This window comes from Pseudopodoces humilis, chromosome 7, assembly GCF_049639895.1.
Source record: "Pseudopodoces humilis isolate 2021_Gansu_Grassland_sample_001 chromosome 7, ASM4963989v1, whole genome shotgun sequence".
In the NCBI taxonomy this organism is placed as follows: domain Eukaryota; kingdom Metazoa; phylum Chordata; class Aves; order Passeriformes; family Paridae; genus Pseudopodoces; species Pseudopodoces humilis.
The window spans coordinates 40,930,308-40,950,599 of record NC_142206.1 but is presented as its reverse complement, the minus strand read 5'-3'; the positions used below and the strand labels follow the sequence as shown (position 1 = coordinate 40,950,599).

Below are 20,292 nucleotides of genomic sequence, written 5' to 3'. Positions count from 1 at the left end.
CGCCGCGCCCGCACTCAGCGCCTGCCGCCCGCCGCCGGGCCGCCGGGGGCCGCGCCCCGCATGGCCGGCGCTCCGGGCACGGGGCGTCACCGCCCCCGCCTCGCCCCCGGAGATATCAGAGCGGAGGGTTCGCCGCGAGAAGGGGAGAAAAAGCCGGGCGGGGCGGGGGCGGCGGCCGCCGCGGGACGCCGCCGCGGCGGAGGAGGCGCCGGCGGCCCGAGCGCCCGCGGCAGTGACTGCGGGCACCGCGCGGGGCGGGCCTGCCGCCGGGGCGCCCCCGCCCCGCCGCCTCCCGGGCGCTCCGCGGGCCGGGCGGGCACAGCCGCCTCCTGGGCGGGGGCTAGCTGCATGCGGGGGAACAAAGCCCCGCTCGGGGCGGGGCCGGGCCGGGCGGGGCCGGGCGCCGCTGCCCTCCGCCCTGCTCCGCCCTGGGCTGGGGCTTAGCATGCACCCACCGCCGTGCCCGAGGCGCGCTGTCGCTGTCGGGGCGCGGCCGGGCGGGCGGCGGTGTCGCTGCCCGTGGGCGATAAGGCAGATAAGGGCGATAAGAGAGGCGGCTGTGGCCGGGCGATAAGGGGGCGGGGCGGGAGCGGGCCCCGGGGGCTGGGGCGGGGCCACGAAGCGATGGCAGAAGGGTCGCCGTGAGGGGCCGGGGGCTGCGCGCTGCCCGCCGGGGGTTGCGCTCGGGCTGCGGGGCCGAGGTGGGCGGCTGGCCGGCCGGCCTCAGAGTGGGGCCCGCAGGCGATAAAGCACTGCTGGAGCCAGGGACAGGTGTCCGTGTTGAAATAGCTTTGAGGAACGGAAGAGGTGGGATGAGCTTTCCAGGTAGGAAGCAGTAGGGGGTGGAGAGCGTATTCGGATGCTCCTGCAGCACAAAGCAACAGTGAAGGATGGGCTCTTGTGGAACCGCGCCGCTAATCTAGGGGTGTGCTACGTATAGCCAGTCCTCCGTACCTAAGGTCTGGAGATGCACCACAAGTGAAAGACCGAGTGTTTTGCTCTGCTTCATTGCCTGGTTTTGTTTCAGCTCTCCTGTAGTGCTGAGAAGTGTGAACTCTCATGGGAGGTTATCCACATGCTGCAGGAGATTTGTAAGCCTATTCTCCAGTGTGTACCTGCTATAGTGGTTGTGTCCTCACCTGTTGGAGCTAGGCTGTATCTTGCCGTAGACAGGACTGCTGTCTTGCCGAAGAAAAAACTGTTGTGTTTTTCACCACCCTGTAGTATTAATCCATGTTGAAAGCTCCAACATAAAAGTATTCTGTAATTTAACCAAGTACAAGAAATCTGTACAAATTACTGGGTCAGCTGTTGAGGAACTGTCTGAAGTGCATCTCGAAAAGCTGTTTCATTTAGCACTCCAAACAAAAGGCTGTGGTTCAGCATCAGTGTGGGGAAATGAGGGAAAATACATGCCGGTTGCCATGGAATTTGATGTGCCCTGAGAATAGGGTATAACGTTTACAGAGCTGGGTAGAGGATTTCAGAGAGAAATTCCACTTCTTCTATAGTGCTCTGTAGGCTGTTGCTCACATGAGATCATTTCTGAAGCCAAAATACTTGAATACAATTTTCTGTTGAACACAACATTGCCCAAAACGCTGAAAGGTTGATTCTTTTTTTTTTTAAGAAAATTAGGCTAAATGTGTATCCCTGCTTCTACCTTCCAATCAAATCACCAGTATCACTTCACATAGCCTACATTAACTTCTGTATACTTATACATATAAGTTACTGAATAAGTATTTCTTTTGAATAGGGACCTTAAGCACTGCAGATTTATCACCTCTGTAAGGTTTTAATTGTTTTTATTGCCTTGCCTTTTACTTATGAGCAATTGACAGTTGGTTGACATTGATTCCTTATATCTAAAGAGGCAGCAAAGCTTGTGACAGGAATCACTTTACGGCCCCAGAATAGACACATTTTGCAAGAACAGTTCATAATGTTCCATGTCCTCAATCCCTTCTGCCCCAGTGGTCCTCAGTCCCTCTAGAGACACAGGGCTGGTGCCAGCCATGTGATGGCACAGGCCTATTGGGGGATATCATCTGCATGTTGCTTGGGGGGCAGGTACATTTCCGGTAACAGCACTGTGGAAAAGACAGGGTGCAAAGACTTTAAATGCTTCTTTTAGAGCTGTATTGCCTTCCCTGGCTGAAACTAGGCAAAGCTGTCCATAAAGGCTAGGATGCTTGCTTTGCTTCTGAGCTCCAGCACTAATTCAGGGCTGGTAGTTCATATAGCCTTCTGTACCTCAGCTTTTCTACCTGTTAGAGGGAAATGCTAATAACCCTGACTTGCAGCCAGAGATTTTGTAAAGATTAGCTGGCATTTTTTGCACATTAGCAAGTATTCTTTCTTAAAAGTAAAAATAGTTGTAGTAGAAGCGAAATACAATTCTTGCATGCTTCATGTTTTAAAACATATTCTCAAGTCTTAGTTGGAGGAAATGTAGCTGATAAGTATCAGCAGACCTCAAAATAAGCTTTTCAATGGATTTTTGTTTCAGTTTGTATTGGATAATTATTAGGCACCATCCCTCCCTCCCTTCTGACTGTCACTCAAAAATAATTGGTCCATAGAAGGGGATCAGTATTTTAAGGTAGTGCATGGCACTAAGCTTTATGTAGCTGAAAAAGGATAGAGCATAGCCTTGCCAAATGAGCCAGTCCCTGCAGTGGCAACTGGAGTGGCATGTGAGGTGACAGCAGAGGACAGAGCTTCACTTCCCCTTCTGCACAGCTCGTGCTTCTGCACCATGGGTGCTGTTGCCCGCAGTGCAGGGTGTGTTATGTGCATTAAACACTGCCTTTCATTTCTGGCAGCACACTGTTGTGGCTAGGATGGTGAGGGACCAGAGGACATGCAATTTCTATTTAATAACAACAGAAATTTTTCATTTACCTGTGCTCTGTAGAGGAAGATTGTGCAAATGCTCTGTGTATATCACACCCTGATGAGAATGGTTTAAATGGGTGGAACTTAGTTAAGTTTTGCTGTTAGTGAAAAATTAAACAACATTGATAATAGATTGAAATCAAGGCAGAACTTACTGGAATAAATAAGTTATTTTTAAGATATAAAACATTTGATAAAAATGTGCAAGTGATATACAGACCACTTGAGAAATAAATTCCTTCATCTGTTCTTCTGTGTGAAGTGGAAGTTTTGTCTCTATTTGAGAGGATCCAAAATTAGTTTCTGCAAACATAGAATACATGGATAGTGAGTGATAATGTCCCTTTTGTTTTATAATGTCTTCTAGATTTTTATTAAGATTTCTTTTTATTTTTTTACTTCTGGTAGTCATGTTGCTGTCATTTTGGTTTTGGTGTTTGTTTTTTTATTTTAATCTTCAAATACAGTGTCTTTGTGATCTTGTGTAAGACCAATTAAAACATTTAGCAGAGATTTCCTCTTCTTAATGGCAATTTTAGGCCACTGTTCAGTTACACTTTCTTAGTGTGAACTGGAACATCTCAATGATCTTAAGGGTTTTTTTCCAAAGTACATAATCTATGTAACACTGAATGTTGCTTAGAGCATGAGTAGGGGTTGCGCTGTCTTTATCCAATTTGGCCTTTTTGTGATCTAAGGTTCTCTGTGGCACTAACTTCCTTTTTCTGTAACTGTTTTGAGCTGGGTTCCCTTTTTTTATTCCTGAAAGAGCTCTGTGAAAAGCCTTATGTGACCCATCAGCATATTTCTGAATTTATTTCCCAGACTACTTAGCTTTGAGGCAATTACCTAACCTTGTTGTGTTTCTTTAAGTGTTTCTAACATGTCAATTCTGTTTACTTCTCTGTGTGTTTGGAATGCTTCTTCCAAAGACACCTGTAGTTTTTCTAAATCGATTTTTCAGAACTTTGCCCATGAGTCATTCAGTGCTTGTGTATCACACTGGATGGCCTGCAACAAATTAGGTGAACTACCTTTTAAAATTGTTTTTTTAAAAAAAACAAAACAAAACAAAAAAGTGTTTGTTTTAAAAGTGTTTGTTGTTTGTCCTTCCCCTTCCTTCCCCTTCCTTCCCCTTCCTTCCCCTTCCTTCCCCTTCCTTCCCCTTCCTTCCCCTTCCTTCCCCTTCCTTCCCCTTCCTTCCCCTTCCTTCCCCTCCCTTTCCCCTCCTTCCCTTCCTTCCCCTTCCTTCCCCTTCCTTCCCCTTCCTTCCCCTTCCTTCCCCTTCCTTCCCCTTCCTTCCCCTTCCTTCCCCTTCCTTCCCCTTCCTTCCCCTTCCTTCCCCTTCCTTCCCCTTCCTTCCCCTTCCTTCCCCTTCCTTCCCCTTCCTTCCCCTTCCTTCCTCCCTTCCCCTTCCTCCCTTCCCCTTCCTTCCCCTTCCTTCCCCTCATGGTCTACATGGTGTTTATTTGTGTTTCCCCCTGTGTTTAGTTTTCTCTAGCTCACAGTACTCCCTTTAGCCTATTCATACAAATGTCTTTACGCTGCTGAGATCACTGTGCTGCTGAACTGTTTGCATGTGTTGCAGTAGATCTTTGCCCCAAGCAGGAATTCTGCCTTCACCCCAAAATTTATTCTTGCCTTTGCTCTAATCAGGACTACCTATGCAGATAACAGCGAAGCTTTTGTTACTTGATTATAGCACGTGTAATGTTTAGTGTGTCTGGGAGATCAATTGGCACAGCAGTGCCAGAATAGCCCTGTTTAGTTGGCAGTTAAGAATGACTTCAAAAGAGATTGATATAAGGACTCCACACATTTTTCTCTTCAGTTGCAGTCATTCTGATTTCTTTTCATGCGTAGGTTACACTTAAGGGAGGAGAGACTTAGATCAAATCAAGCTTTAAAATATCAGCCAATATTTATGAGACTTCTGTATTTATCATAGGATCATAGAATTGTTTGAGTTGGAAGGGACCTTAAAGATCATTTACTTCAACTCCCCTGCCATGGACAGGGATGCCTTCCACTAGATCAGGTTGTTCAGAGAGCCATCCAGCCTGGTCTTGAACACTTCCAGGGATGGGGCATCCACGACCTCACTGGGAAACCTGTTCCAGTGCCTCAGCACTCTCACAGTAAAGAATTTTTTCCTAATTGTTGATCTAAACCTACCCTCTATCAGTTTGAAACCATTCCCCTTATCCCATCACTACGTGCACTTGTAAAAAGTCCTCTCCAGGTCTCTTGTAGCCACCCCAGCTTTGAGTACTGAAAGTGGATCTACAGGAAGGAACACAGTCTGATATGATTTCACATCAAACTTCACTGAAAGGAATATAAATATAAAATATAAATATAAAAACAATGTACTTAGCTGGGAAGGAAAAGGGCTTTTTTTCTGAAGGGTGTGTGGAACACGAATTGCAAAAAATTGTGCCTGTTTTAAAGTTTATTAAATGCTCAGTGAGCTTTTGGATAAAGGTAAGATTTTATCACAAAATTCTTAATTTCCTTTCTGTCTATTGATATTATTTTCTAGAGATGGAGAGAAAACAGGCTCCTATCCAATAAAATATTTTTCTTCTTCTACACTGGTACAGAACAGACACTTTTGAAAGATGTAACTGGAAACAGAATAATGAATACACCAACAGACAGGGTATTTATTTTTAATATTTGAAAGAACTGCTTTCAAAACCCAACCATGCTTTGTGTGAAATAGAAATCTAAACGTAATGTTTCTCACATCCAAACAAGTGTGCTGAGTTTTGTCTAACATGTGAGCCTGTCTTACAGGGGTTACAGTGAGCATTCAGTTGTACATGCAAAAGGCACCACTCCTGTACTCGCCAGCTCAGGAGCTTATGTGGAGCCTTAGGTTTAATTCCCCGTGCCAAGTCTCGTGCATGCAGTTTGAACTTCTGTCTTACCATTAACTCTGCTGATTGGCAGTACATTTTGGAATTGGTATCTCTCCCTTTTCTCAGAAAATCCTTCTTGAAGCTGAGTAACCTTTCTCAGCAGAAATGTATTTTTCTTCAAGAAATGTCAATAAAGTGGCACTTTCCAAGAACAAAGTTATTTTCTTATGATATTTTTTTATAGTTTTCCAAGTCAAATGGATGCTGATCAGTTTTCTCTTCACAGCTTGGTCCTTAGTGTCTCCAGTTCTAACTTTATAATTTAGTAGTAAAAGATTTTCAAATTTTTTTTTCCCTGATGTCCAAGATAAAATTATTGCAGGAAAGCAACTTTCAAGTGCTGCATGGGTTTTATAGTTCTGCGTGCATTCCCTTCTCTCTGGTACTCAGTTCTGTCCGCACTTCCCTAATTTTCTTGCTTGTATCCCTAGAGCATCTTCACAAAACATGAAAGGGCTACTCTCCTCACTCTTCAAGTGGAGAAAAGAGGTGAAGAACCAGCAAGTGCTTTTACTGTTGGTGAAAAGACACCAGAGCAGGCTGTGTGATCACTGACCTCATGAGCCAGGCAACCACCTCCATGCAATGACACCTTAATGTACCAGTACTGACTGGCTCATACAGGTTCAGCAGTGCTGTGCCATGTGTGTTTCCTGGCTTGGGAATCTGCAGCTCAGAGCACTCTGCATTGTCCTCTTCTGTGAACTGTAAACGTCCTGAATGACTTGTCCAGGATCCCGCAGGAAGGCAGTGGTAGACCAGGGCTATAATGCGAGTTTTCTCCTAAGCAGCAAGCCAACCTTCTTTATTTTGGTTTCTAGGCTACATAAATTCTGAATGAAAAATCTGTGCATGTGGAAAGACCAATATTTTTTTGAAAGTAGGTTAATTCCTATAGCAAGGTATGTTTGGGGGCTGGAGAGGACTGATTACAAAAGGATTAGCTATGCTAAAGATATGGTTTATTTTCACTATTGGAAATGCTTTATTGATGTTAGAGTAGAAATGCATAGATCAGTAGGACTATACTGATCTGTTCTGTTATGTCATAGACTGAAAAGAATATAGGAATTTGTTAATATTCTAAGACATTGAGGAACGTATTAGAATAGTATGAATGAAAAGTTTCATGAAAAAAAAAGGGTCTATCACTATTAACAAATGGTGCATTGTTTTTGTCAGTGTTAATCTTCTGGTTCTTGATTTCCCCTCCTTCCTTTTCCCTTTTACTGTTTCACAGTCTTGTCATATGTTCCCTGGTTTGCCAAAACCTGATAATCTAGTAATTATACTTTCCCATTCAGTTTTGCATTACATTTTTTTAGGCATCATATGAAATGTGCTTGATGCCACACAGTGATGTCTGTTTATACAGGGGAGATAATTTATCATTGCAGGTTTTGTAGGTAGGGTTGGGGTTTCATGAAAATTAAGGTATTAATTTTATTAATACCTTAATTATTAATTAAAATTATTAATTTTTTAAACTGGCTGTAAACTAAAAAGGTACCTTTTCCAAGGGAATATCTTATAACGTGTGTGGAGAGAGATGGCAGGTAGTCGGCTTCATTGGGATAGGGTTGGGGTGGGATTAAGGCGCAATTTAAATGCGTCTATGCAATTGCACACAGTGTGGGGAATAACCGCAAAGAATTAGAGATGTGTAGGTGCCTGCAGGGCTATGATCTTATTGGCATCACAGAGGTGTGGTATATACATCTGTATCTAGTGACTTTGTCCCTCTGGTCTGCTCTGGTGAGATGGTAAGCCCCTCCCTGGAGTGCTGCATCCAGCTCTGGGGCTCCAACCCAAGAAGGGCCATGCAGAAGATCAGAGGGCTGTAACTCCTCTCCTATGAAAGCAGGTGGAGAGAGCTGGGGTTGTTCAGCCTGGAAAAGGGAAGGCTCTGGGAAGAACTCCTAGCATCCTTCTGGTACCTAAAGAAAGACTATAAGAGAGCTTGAAGAGGGACTCTTGACATGGGCATGTAGTTACAGGGCAAGGAGGAATGGCTTCAAACTGGAAGAAGAAGGTAGGTTTAGATGCTAGGAAGAAATTCTTTACTATGAGAGAAGTGAGGAACTGGAGCAGAGAGAAGTTGTGTCTGCCCCATTCACAGAAGTGTTCAAGGAAGGCCAGGTTGTGTTAGCAGCCTGTTCTAGTAGAAGGTGTCCCTGCCCATGGCAGGAGGCTGGAACTGGATGGTCTCTAATGTCCTTTCCAGCTCAAAACATTTTAAGATTCTATAATAAGGAATATACTGCAGGGATCAAGGCTCAGACTTAGGGAATATAGTGGACTTTGCAGAGGCTTAAGAGGCGACTCTTTCCACCCAGGTTGTTAACTTTGTTGCTGTTTGAATTGGAAATTAATTGAACAGATAATAATTCTGTGTCTGTAACTACGGAGTTGATATTTTTATCCTCTCCAGCTGAAAGTGGCGCTGAATCTGTCTCGGCTTCAAAACATCTTGACCTATGTATTTGAAAGCTACTTCAGGCTTACAAAGAGGCTATGTTTGGGAAAACTTTGTGCCCTATTTCGGGTGTTCTCTGTTTCTCCGTACTGATTCGCTAGCTTTTTTTTTTTTTCTCTCGGTTGTTTTTTCCCTCGGGAGTAAGTTACTGTGGTGGTGGGCGTGAGACAGAAATGGATTGAGTGACATCTAGTGGTTAGGGATGAAAATATGTAGGATCAAGTTTTTCCTGCCAGAACAATAAAAAGTAAAGCAATTCCTAAAAATGGACTGGAATTAACTTAGAATCTAGATAACTTGAAATTTAAAGAACATTTCCAATAAGTGAAACTTCTGTCAGCCTCTGTAAGTAGTAACTTTCCTGAATGATATCTGAAGCCAAGGAATAAATTTGATGTCTGGTGCTAGGGCCCAGTTACTTTCAACCCATTCTAGTGTCTTCTCGTGTCTCTTTCCCCTTTCATTGTTTGTTTGGTTTTAGGAATATTTTTACATGGCTCTCCCTTTGCCACAACCAGAATGACTTTAGTATCATACAGTTTTCTGATTATTAAAATTTTTTAGGTTATTGGTGAGAGGTGATCTCATTGATAGCTCTGTTGTGAGAAACTGATCTGCTGCTTTGTACTGCTGAGAACCCAGCTGCCTTATTTGTTATTCCCAGTGTTAGAAGAGGTGTCTCCACTGTTCATTTCCACTGGGAAGGATTCTAGTCCAGTTCTCTGCTGTCTCAGACAACCATGTCAAATCAGTTCTGTCTAAGGGTACAGAGTGGATTAGACCTGTATGATGCCTGGTGGAGGAAATGGATGGCTTTAATAGGTTATTTCCTCTTGTAATTTCCAATGATTCCTCTTCTAGGCAACTGGACCAGTGTAAATCCTCTTGCTATCAAATAAATACTTATGAACAAATTCCAGCTGGCTAGTGTCCATTGAAATGGGAGATAGATAAAATCTCTATCACTGTAGGGCAGTGCTTGTCTTCTTGTGTTATACAACAGTATGCTTTCCGGTTATATTTGGAATGCTGAGAAATGAGCTAGTGTATGGTCATATTTTTATTAGATTTCAGTGATGAAAATGTTGTGCCTTCCTACTTTCCTTGCAGACTTCAGAGAAAATGGAAACAGATTTTTCCTCAGACTTGAGAAAGGAGTGGGCTTTGCTAAAATTAGATCCATCTCTCTTATGGCTTCCTGGGGAGTCACAAGCATATTCAGAAATCCACCCGCCCATCCACCAGTATGAAGCTGGGTAAGTTGTTTGGTCAAATTTAGACTAGTGACCACTGCATATGTTACAGAAAATTCTGGGAAAGGAGGTGGCATTTAATACATAGGAGGAGCAGTAGCTATTGTCAATACATCTGGTCTCATGATTCTGATTGGGCCTTGCATACATCCAGATAACTCTGGCCAGTTTCCTCTCACTACTTCAGGGGTGTAGAAGTGGAGAGAGGAAGATAAAGGGACATGTGGCACATGTGCTGTGTGTGTTAGTAACAGTATCTGTCACAGCTGTGGGATCTGAAAGGAAAAGGAAGGAAGCAGGTGAAATCTGTTGTGCTCAGAGGAAACCAGCATGTGTTTGAGTGCTAGCAAATGACAGGTTTCTTTCTTTAAAATCTCTGTTCTCATACTGTGAGAGTGGGACAGGCATGCCATTATTAGACACCACCTTTATGAAGCTGTAAATTGAGCTTACTTGGTTGGTTGCAAGTTTTGGGGAGAAATTAATTTTGCAATAGGGACAAAGGTGCCATCATTGAGTTCCTCTGGAGCAGGGAGTATTATGGACAGGAGCTGCATGTTCGGAAAAACAGTAAGGGAATTTTTGCAAAACTTCAGTAGTTATAGCTACCGGGATATAACAGAAACAATTCTGAATTTAGGTTCAATGCTTTGCAAGGCAGAAGCAATTCTTCAATGTGTATGCCTATGGCATTATTACTTCTGCACAGGTTTTTAAAGTACATGTGGTCTGACAGTGATTACAGGAGATGCCATGTCAGCTGCCTCTCCTGCAGTGAGTCTGGGCTCTTAGGCCTACAGTGGCAATGACTTTCTCCAATCATGGCTTCATACATAAAAGTGTAAGAAATACCTTATTTTGTCAACCCTAAGGCCCACCTAGACAGATATCTTTGCCCTGGACAGTAAAATCTGTGGGAGGCACACCTGTGGTCATTCCCTTATCCATTTTGGAACGGCTGTCAGTAAAATAATTCTCTTTTTATAGCCTGTTTTTTTTGTCTAGCCTGCTGATATTAATGGTCTCCTAGTCCCACATCACTATAATTTCCCTACAGCTGTGTTTGCAAAATAAAATTATTTCTTTTGTTTGTTTGAAACCTGTCTTGCATGCAATTTGAGTGAGTGCCCATACTTGTAGTATTACAAGGTTTGGTGACTAACAATCTGCTCTCACTTTCTCAACTACCTTCATGATTTTGCAGTTCTCAGTTGTAGCCCCCTCAGCCTGCATGTCTTCAAATTAAGGAGAGAAATCTCTCCTCATAATGCAGCTGCTCCATCCCTTACATTCCTGCTATACAATTTACTTGCTCGCATGAAACTTGAGTGCTTAAATGTGGATACAATTCAGTCTCTTGGTAGCTACATTTCCCAGCTGTCTGTCACAAGGCAGAGTTGGCTGCCCAACTAAAACAGCCACAGGGATCACAGCATAACTCTTTTTTGAGCACCTTCTATCTGACCTTTTTTAAAGCTGTAGCAAGCAAATTCCAAGAACACTTGTGGGATGAATGGCAGCAGCTTTCTCTGTTTGTAGGTGGAGACTGGCCAATTTACAGCTGTCCTTACGGATGTTCAGCTTTTTCTGGGCCTGAAACTAACTGTTACAAAGGGCCAGATCCTCACTAGTTGCTTGTAGAGTTTCTGGTCATTTGGGTTACTGTGCTGACCAGACACCCATTTGTACTTTTTGTGTGATTCCTGCTGGTGTCAGTGCTGAACAAGTAAAGTAACTTCTACTTCTTGGTAGTTAGTAGCCTTGCTGTACCCTTGGGGATACCCATGGTGAGAATGTGGTCAGCTGCAGGGCAGATAGAGGTAGCAGCCAAACTTGGAGGCACTTGCACTGATTTTTTCCAGTACCTTGATGCCCTCGGTCCTGGGAAGTGGATCTTTAGAAGAAATTGGTGCTGCAGGCAGCATCTATCAGTTCACTGGTCCCTGGAAAGGGTGGAAGTTACCTTCCAGTGGTGTGGTTATAATAAAACCTATCATTCTTGACTTCTGGCAGTTTATTGTATATTAAGATGTCTCGGTTTATTGAAAATAGCCAAAATATTTTTTTATCAATCAATTGTAGTAAATTGATGACTTCTTTCTTTCATGGATGACTGAGGTGCTCCTCTTGGGAACCCATGCTGAGCAAAGATCCTTTTCTCACTTTTTCAGGTCTTTTTTAGATCCTGTAACTGATCTGACTGAATAGCAAAGGGAAAGCTGAAATGCTAAATTGTATTATATTAGTAGGAATCAAAGGGTGCTAAGTAAGATAAGCTTAAAGATAAAGATAGCTAAGATTAACACTTGGTCTAACCAAACATGTATGACTAGTCTGTTAGGCAGAAGACTGCAAATGGAAATTTGCTGTATTTTTTCTATTTTAGGAAGATAAAGATTTAAAGAATGGAATGAGAGCAAATATTGCTGTTAGATATTAATACAAATCACTGAATGTGCCCACCTGCTCTCATCCTATTGTTGACTTTGCCCTATTCATGTACAAACAGCGTGAGCTACAATGTCTTGTGTTGCAGTGACCCTGACTGTGTAAGGCACGGGGCACATCTTCTCTGTGAGGTTCTGTAAACACAGTGCTGTGAAACCTCCAGCACCTTTTCTAGATGCGTTCTGAATTGGAGTGTCTTCCTGTTTCTTAATATGAATAATACACCCCAGAGTCAATCTCCCATGTCTCTAGCTGCTACATTCTCCCTGCCAAGAATGTAACCTTGTTCAGCCTTTGCACCAGATGGTGTCCTGGAAGCTTTGTAGGTCAAACTAGGAAATGACTACATACCAGAAAAAACTCCCTCAGAAAACTAGTGAAGAGTAAACACACAACACCATTGATTTAGCCTTGATCTCACATCTTTTGTTCTCAAAACACCTTCTATATCTTAGGATATAAAACTGTCACTATCAACTGTAGACTCAGCATAGTTATTACAATGAATGATAATTTCCCTTCTCACAAATTCTCACTATTTCACACCAGCAATTATCTATCTCTTTTCCTGAACAGAGAGACCAGCTGCTTTTTCTCTTGGATGCTTTACCAATGCCTGTTGAAGTCAATGCAGAGTTCTTGTACTCAGCTGTACTCAAAGAGGATTTTTGGTTTGTTTTTTTTTTTCCTTCGGTTCTCATGTTTCATCTAATAAGAACTATGTTGGTGTACAAACCCATCTTAGAATAATTTGCAGCTACAGCAATGCTAATGCTGTAAGGAAAAAAAATTACTCAATTGCTTCTGTGATGAAGGGCAACTGCTCCCTCTGCTGTGTAATCTCCTGCCAGAAGCTCTGCACTTGCCGTAGTCACTCAACTTTGCTTTTCCTGTGACACAGTTATGTTGCTGGGTGTTGGTACTGTGTGTATAGTAGAAATTTTGGGAAGCCCTCAATCCCTGGACTTTCAATACCATAACACTAATTTTTTTGTTACAACAGTTAAAAAATAATAACATTTTAATATTTTATATATAATATATAAAATATTTTATATTTATGTTTATAAATATTGACATAATAAAACATAATAAAATAACTGTAAAATAGTTTGAGTTCTGCAAGGTATCACATTTATGAATTTTTTAAATACAGCATTTCTAGGGTTCTGGTTGTATGAAGTCAAAGAAACACAAAGAAATATTCAATTTACATGAAAATGGAATTTTCCAGTACTTTCAGCAGATTTTCATGTACAGAAAATACACTGCTCCTTGAGAACCTTCCATATAGCATAGATGGTGTCAATAAAATCCCTCATTTTTATTTACGTAGCATAGACAGAGATAATAGACAAATAATTCCTAAGTGGTGGTGGGTTTTGGGTATTTCTAGCTTTTAGTACTTTTATTTTCTTATCTTTCTTCTGGGAAAGCTTGGTTTTTAAGGAACAGACATGCATCTCAATATTGTTAATGTGATTTTTGTGGTAGACAAGACATTTCAAAAGGGGAACAACATTTTCTGGACTGTCATGCAGCAGCTACCTTATCTTTTGAAGACTGTTTTCCAGACAGATGCCCAAGGAAGAACACTCTCAGCTCTTGCAAATTCTGTGCCCTGGTACTTGTGAGCTGCATTGTCACAGGGGAGTGCAGCTTCAGAATCCTGGGGTACCGGTTATGCTCCAAATGCATCCAGCGTACAAAGAGCCACAAAAGTCTGAAGAAGAAACTTGTTCTCACTGCTGCAAAGCCCAGCAGTGTGTCCTGAGCAATCATGTACCCTTAGATGGCTCTCAAACTATGAACAACACTTGCAACATAGTCCTAGAATAGTTTGGGTTGGAATGGTCCTTAAAAGGTCATATTGTCCACACCCTTGCAATGAGCATGGACATCAACTAGAATAGGTGCTCAGAGCTGCATCCAACCTGACCTTGAATGTTTCCAGGGGCAGTGCATCTACCACCTCTGTGGGTAACCTGTGCTTATGTTTCACCACCTTCATCATAAAAAAAATTCTTCCTTATATCTATACTAAATCTATCCTCTTTTAGTTTAAAAACATTATCTCTTGTCCTACAACTGGACTTACTAAAAAGTCTATCCCTATCTTTCTCGTAAGCCCCCTGTAACTACTGGAAGGCCACAATAAGGTCTTCCCAGAGCGTTCTCTCCTCCAGGCTGAACAACCCCAGCTCTCAGCCTTTTCTCACAGGATAGGTATTTCATCCTTCCAATCATTTTTGTGCCCGTTCTCTGGACCCACTCCAACAGGTCAATTTCCTTCCTGTGCTGCAGACCCCTGAGCGCATTCAGTGTTCCAGGTGGGATCTCAATGGAGCAGAACAGAGGGCCAAAATCACCCCCTCAGCCTCCTGGCCACACTGCCTTTGATGCAGCCTGGGATATGCTTGGCTTTCTGGACTGCAAGTGAATGCTGTCAGTTCATGTGCAGCCTCTCATCCACCAGCACCCTCAATTCCTTTTTCCTTCTCAGCTACTCTCCATTCCTTCATCTCCCAGTCTGTATTGATACCGGGGGTTGCCTCAGTTCAGGTGCAGCACCTTGCACTTGATTTCATGAGGTTCCTGTGAACCTACTTCCTGAGTTTGTCCAGGTCCCTCTGGATGGCATTCTGTCCCTCTGGCGTGTCACTTGCACCACTCAGCTTGGTTCTCATGCTCAGACTTGGTGAAGGTGCACTCAATGCCACTGTTTGTGTCATTGATGGAGATACAAAACCATGCTCATCCCAGTCATCTGAGGGACACCGCTTGTCACTCATCATCATATGGATGTTCAGCCTTTGTCCACTTGAACCAATTCCTCATCTGCAAAGAGTCCATCCATCAAATCCATATCTCTCCAATTTGGAGAGAAGGGCGTTGTGAGAGACTGTGTCAAAGGCCTTACAAATGTCCAGATAACAACCGCAAACTCTTCCCTTGTCCACTGCTGTAGTCCCTTCATCACAGAAGGCCACTAGCTCACTTGTCTTCTTGTTGACAGATTTCCAGTTCCCACTGCAGGCTGGGAACTCCTCACAGGTGTGCGAGCACAGCATATTTATCATGATGTTCTACTTGGCTTATGCTCATAATGGGATCTGGAATGAGAGAGAGTATTGGTGCTGTTTTTTGATTTGTTTTAAATTTATCAATGCCTGCCTTTGAAGTTAATGCCTTAAAAATGATAGTATAATACAGCCTCACTGGAATGTCTCCTTCCACAAGCCACGGTTGGTTACTTTGAAAGTTTTAGAGCAGAGTCCTCTCACATGCACAGGATAAGAGCAGAAACTGAATTAGTGCCCTTTCTGAGAGCACTTGTTTGATATCCTAATCTTTTGTGTGGGGGGAGTCAGGAGCTGTTTCTAGGACCCACCTAACTGAGCCACAGCTAGATTTCAACCAGCTCCTCCAAACTGTATGAGGTCTCCACACATTTTGATGCTTTCCAAGTGATTTTTTCACTGTCACAAAGATTGCTACTTGCTATTTTAAGATGTTACTTCTGGTTCTCAAACTTGGGAGTGAGAATCTGTTCCTATTTAGGTGTTGGATGATAGGATTGAAACACTTTTGTCCCCAAATGGAAAAGAAAGATCAAAAACCTTTCACAGTACTTCTTGCAGGAGGCTGCTGCAATGCAGCTGGCTCTTAGATAAGCCTCATGCTAGGAGATCCTGTTTTTGGAAAAGGACTGTGCTTGAATATTGCAACTCTGGACCGTCTCTGCTTTTAAGACCAGTGTGATTTCAGGCATTAGTCCCTGTCAGATACAGTGAGAGAACATGATGGACCTGATCTGTGAAAGCCTGCAATTAGCAGCTGTACTGTGAGCTCTGCCAACAGGCTGAAGTGCTCAAGCAGGAGGACTCCAGAAGCAGTGTTGCTGTTCCAGCTGCCACCAGGCGCTGCTCTGAAGGTAGGCTTTCTTGCTCTCTTCCTGTCACCCAGGCTGGGTAGAGGAGCCAGCAATTAGAGACTAGTTTTTGCAGTACTCAAGGCTAGGCTTGGGCTTAGACCAGGCTCCACATGTCTTGTGAGTCATTACAAGTGTTCCCAGGGATAATCCCACATTTCCCACCAAGTAGAACTCAGCTTGGTAACCCTTCAGTAAGCACTGAGCACTGTAGTCCCCACTGGTTTAAAGTACCTCTAACCAGCTTCCCTTCTACTACATGTCTTGGCTTTCTCTATAGGTGTGTAGGGCCTGCCTATATACACCATGCTCAGTGCTAATGGAGAAGACAATGAAAAAGGTATTGTAAGTTCCTGTATGGATGTTGATCTATTCTTGTGATTGCCTCACCCCTCCGTGAAGGCAGGCAAATACCAAGAGTAGCTCTGGATTACTAATATAAAACCTGAAATGCACTTACCTTTTCAGTGTACTTTTGTTGGTTTTGAAGCCACTTTCTAGTGGAAGATTCCCTGCCCATGGCAGGCAGGGTGGACTAGATGATTTTAAGATCTCTTCCAACCCAAACCATTCTATGATTCCATGAAACTATGTTGTTGTGAACAAGTAGATTGAAAGATCTCATTGGAAGTAGTGAGTTTAATGTGGAATGGTCTCACAAAGCAAATATGGAGTTTCTTGGCAAGAAATTTCTTCCAAAACTGCATTATTTTTGGCTGGAGAATGGAAGCAAGATTATATGTGTTACAAAACACATGTAAGGAAGTCATTGTAGATAGGTTCCAGATCAAAACTATTCACATGGATTATTCAGTGGATTGTTTTAGTTGAATTAAAGTGAGTTAGAAAGGACAGGGGTGAGCTATCAAATATTTGGAGACAGTTCACTAAAGTGTAGTTTATCTTCATGTTTGAGTTATTTTGCTTGTTTTCTGTAAGAAAATTTTCTGTGAATAGGGGCCATGGCATTGACTTCTGCAGATTTTTATTCCTTTATGAATCACATTATAAACCCACTTTGTTTTCAAAACAATTTTCATTACTGTTGTGACTGTTTTCATTATGGGTAGCAGTGGATTAAGAGAAAATGGTGATATTAGTGACAGGTCTGAAGCCAAAGAGAGAATTGTTCATTGAAATGACTGGTGCTGAAAGTTTCTATCACTTCTGACCACTTGTGACCAGGAATTGGTTTGGGAGAAGTTACAGAGAAGGCAACACTGAAGAAAATAAGGAAATCTGGGAAGGTTAACAGGTTTCTTGTCAAAGAAGAGCTGAGGCAGGCTCAACTTTCTAGTCCTCCATACTAAAGAAAAAAGGAAAAAAAATAGTATTTTTCCAGAAAAAAACATTAGCAGACGTATCCTGATTCTGCCATCAATATCAAACTACTTTTCTTTGTGTATCAGTTTCTTCTTTGCAAAATGAGGATAAGGCTGTTGTGCAGTTTTTGTAAGGTGGTTTGAGATCTGTACCAGTAAGTGCAGGCTAACACAGCACTACTCTCCTTTGATGCTGGATGCTCACCATGATGCAGGACTAAAAACTTTCTGCCTAAATGGTCATAAGACATAGGAGCATGTGACACAAACAGTGACATTTCTGGTTTTGCATAAATTCATGTGATTTATTCTGTTTCCTTTTATATTTTTTTTCACCATGGGAGAAAATCAGGCAATTGCTTTTTCCAGTGCTGAGGTATAAGCTACAAAGCTGATTCTGATGAAAAAAAAATAGACTGTTGTCTCTAGATGATTGATCAAAGCAGGTGATTTTGAACTTGGTTTTAATCTATTATTTAAACAATATGCTAAATAAAAAAGTGCTTGAATAATTTCACATTTGTTTTGCCTTTATAGTTCTTAGTGTTTTGGGTTTTTTAAAAAAATTATATTCACTGTAAACAAATAAATTTGTAGCTTTTACTCTGACTTTCACAGGCCTGTTGACATCACTTCTTGAGCCACTGCACATAGGAGTAGAGTTCACATGGTACCACTAACAGCTCTGCTTTTTCCCAGAAGTGTCAGATCTCCTGTCTGTGTGTTGTAAAGGCCTCTTCTGTGTGGGTGTGAATGGATTCCATAGGCATTTATATATGGCGGGTAGAGACGGATACCAGAAAAAAGCAAGTCAAACAGGGCAAAAGAGCATGCTGAAAAAGCTCATTTCTGAAAGTGTCTCCAAACTTGATTAGCTCCAGAGTCAGTAGTGCTGTGGAATCCACAAGCATGGATATATTAGCATGTGAGGCAGCCAAATTTGCTGAAGGCCGCTAGGCCTCCAGCAACCATCAGGATAAAGAGTGGGGTGCCTAACTCACATGGCACCTGAGGCAGTGCTCTCTGCAGAAAGCATCTACAGCTGGTTCAATAGCAGCTGAGACAAGGGACCACTAGAAATACTTTCTGAACCCCTGCTAGCCCGTGTTGTATCAGTACAGTTTTCTGCTTTGATGGAATTGCTAGTGTTGGCCTCCCAGCTGTTGCTCCAGACTGGGAACTACCAGTTAATGTGTTGTGAGCTTTGTGAAGGGAATGTATTGTGTGTAGTTATCTGTCATTGAAATTAACAGCTTGATTTTATTATTAACAGCAGCTTTATTAAAAATAAAAAAGTGTCCTTGCAAATATGGGTTCTGATGTTTGTCTTGCTTCAATTTGATATTTTCAACATATGCACTGAGTAATCCAGGCACACAGAGAAATCTGTCTAAGTTCTTCAATGATTTCTGGCAGGTAATGGGATCAGAACAAGCCTGGAGGACCAGCTAGGGTACTTCAGTGATGCATGCAGGGATGTATGTCATGGATAGGGCCTTCCTGTAATTCTGTTCATATACATTTGTAAAATTAATTATACAGACTTATTTAGACTGGTCAGGTTATTTTTCTGGATGCCACATTTCTTACATACTAAGATGTGGGTAGTTTTTTCTTCCTCTTTTTTTTTTTTTTTTTTTCTGTTGCAGTTTTTTAATTTGGCAAGCTGAGTTTTGGATAAAAATGATAATTTATTAAAAGTTGTCAAGAAATCATTAAACTTTTATTAAAATGTCTGGAATATGTTATGAACATTCACTAACTTAAAAAAATTATTAAAATATAGGCATTTTATTAGTATTTGGACATTTCATTATTAGATATCTAAAACCTGAAGAGCAGAAGCAACAGTGACATGCTGAAGGACAGAAAATTTTATATGAAAGAAGGAAGGACATCAACAGGTGAAAATAGTGTTGGAATATATAGGGGAATCAACTGGAAGGTCTAGGCCTTAGTTTGCCATATTTTGGAAGAGGTAGATGCCATCCTCTTCTCTCTGGCTCTTAGATGTGACTGGAAACAGGAACATTAGTTTCCTTCTTTCTCAATCCCCAGGTGAATTTCAGCTGTCATTGAGTTAACGCATCTGATGAAAATTGTCTCTTTTCACTTTCTAGCTAGCAATAGCAAAACTAATTAAGGCATAATTTTTTGTACGATGAGAGCGGGAAGTACTGGAACAATGAAAACACAAGGTTTTGATCTGTGGTGAAGGTTGGAAATATGCTTGTCATGAATAACTATGTTTTATGGAAATGAAAGACTATTATGTAAATTTTTATTTGTCAGAACTACAAAATGGAGACTAAGTACCAGTGATGCTGCCAGTGTTATACGGACCTTTAATTATGAAGGGCTGAGCTCTGTAGAGCACACCAGTGCACAAGAGACAGGCTAGTTGGAGAAAAAAACTCAAGACTTTTATCCCTGCAAAGGCAGTTCATTCAAAGAGGTGTTCAGACTACTGGGAATATCTATTTCACCCTAGGCATGCTTTTACTGTGTGCTTCACACAGGGAATAGTTTTAGCAGTCCCCTGAAAATTTTAAATCTGTATGAAACATGGCACAAGCTTTCAGTGACACTAGGATGGCTTTCAGGAGATCAAAGAGCTGCTTTTTATATTCAAATGCTGTGTCTGTATATCCATAAAAAAATCTGGTAAAATCATTAACCTTAAATTTTAATGGAAAAAGCAAAACCTGTTAGTTCTCCATACCCTTACAGTGAGATTTCAATTGACTTTGAGGCAAGGATTTTGCTCAGTAATAAAACTATTAACTGATTCAGTCGCTACAGTAATTACTTGTTTGTGTTTTGCTGAAAGGTGATCTAGCAAAGTGGAACATGTCTTTCTACAAGTCTCAGTATGATGCCTATAAAGAGTCATCTATGGGAAAATTTAAAATTTAAAGGAAAAAATAAGCTATTTTATTAGCTAAAAATTTAATTTTCTTTTTACTATTACAGCAGAAATGTAAGCACCTTACAATTAAGGAAAATACTCATGATTTGCAAAGCTGTGTAAGACAGA

The 20,292-nt window shown here is 41.9% G+C and overlaps 1 long non-coding RNA gene across 3 annotated transcripts in view; it reads left to right on the top strand.

The window, feature by feature from the left end:
- The first annotated feature begins 659 nt into the window (after nt 1-659).
- LOC106628057 (uncharacterized) overlaps nt 660-20,292 on the top strand; it is a 32,293-nt gene continuing 12,660 nt past the window's right edge. For 2 of the 3 annotated variants that reach the window (XR_015772989.1, XR_001331279.2), the window contains exons 1-2: nt 660-825; nt 9,412-9,557. This is a non-coding gene — a long non-coding RNA (uncharacterized LOC106628057). Of the gene's footprint in view, nt 826-9,411; nt 9,558-12,578; nt 12,674-20,292 lie in introns of all 3 variants that reach the window. The other variant, XR_001331278.2, reaches the window with a different exon arrangement.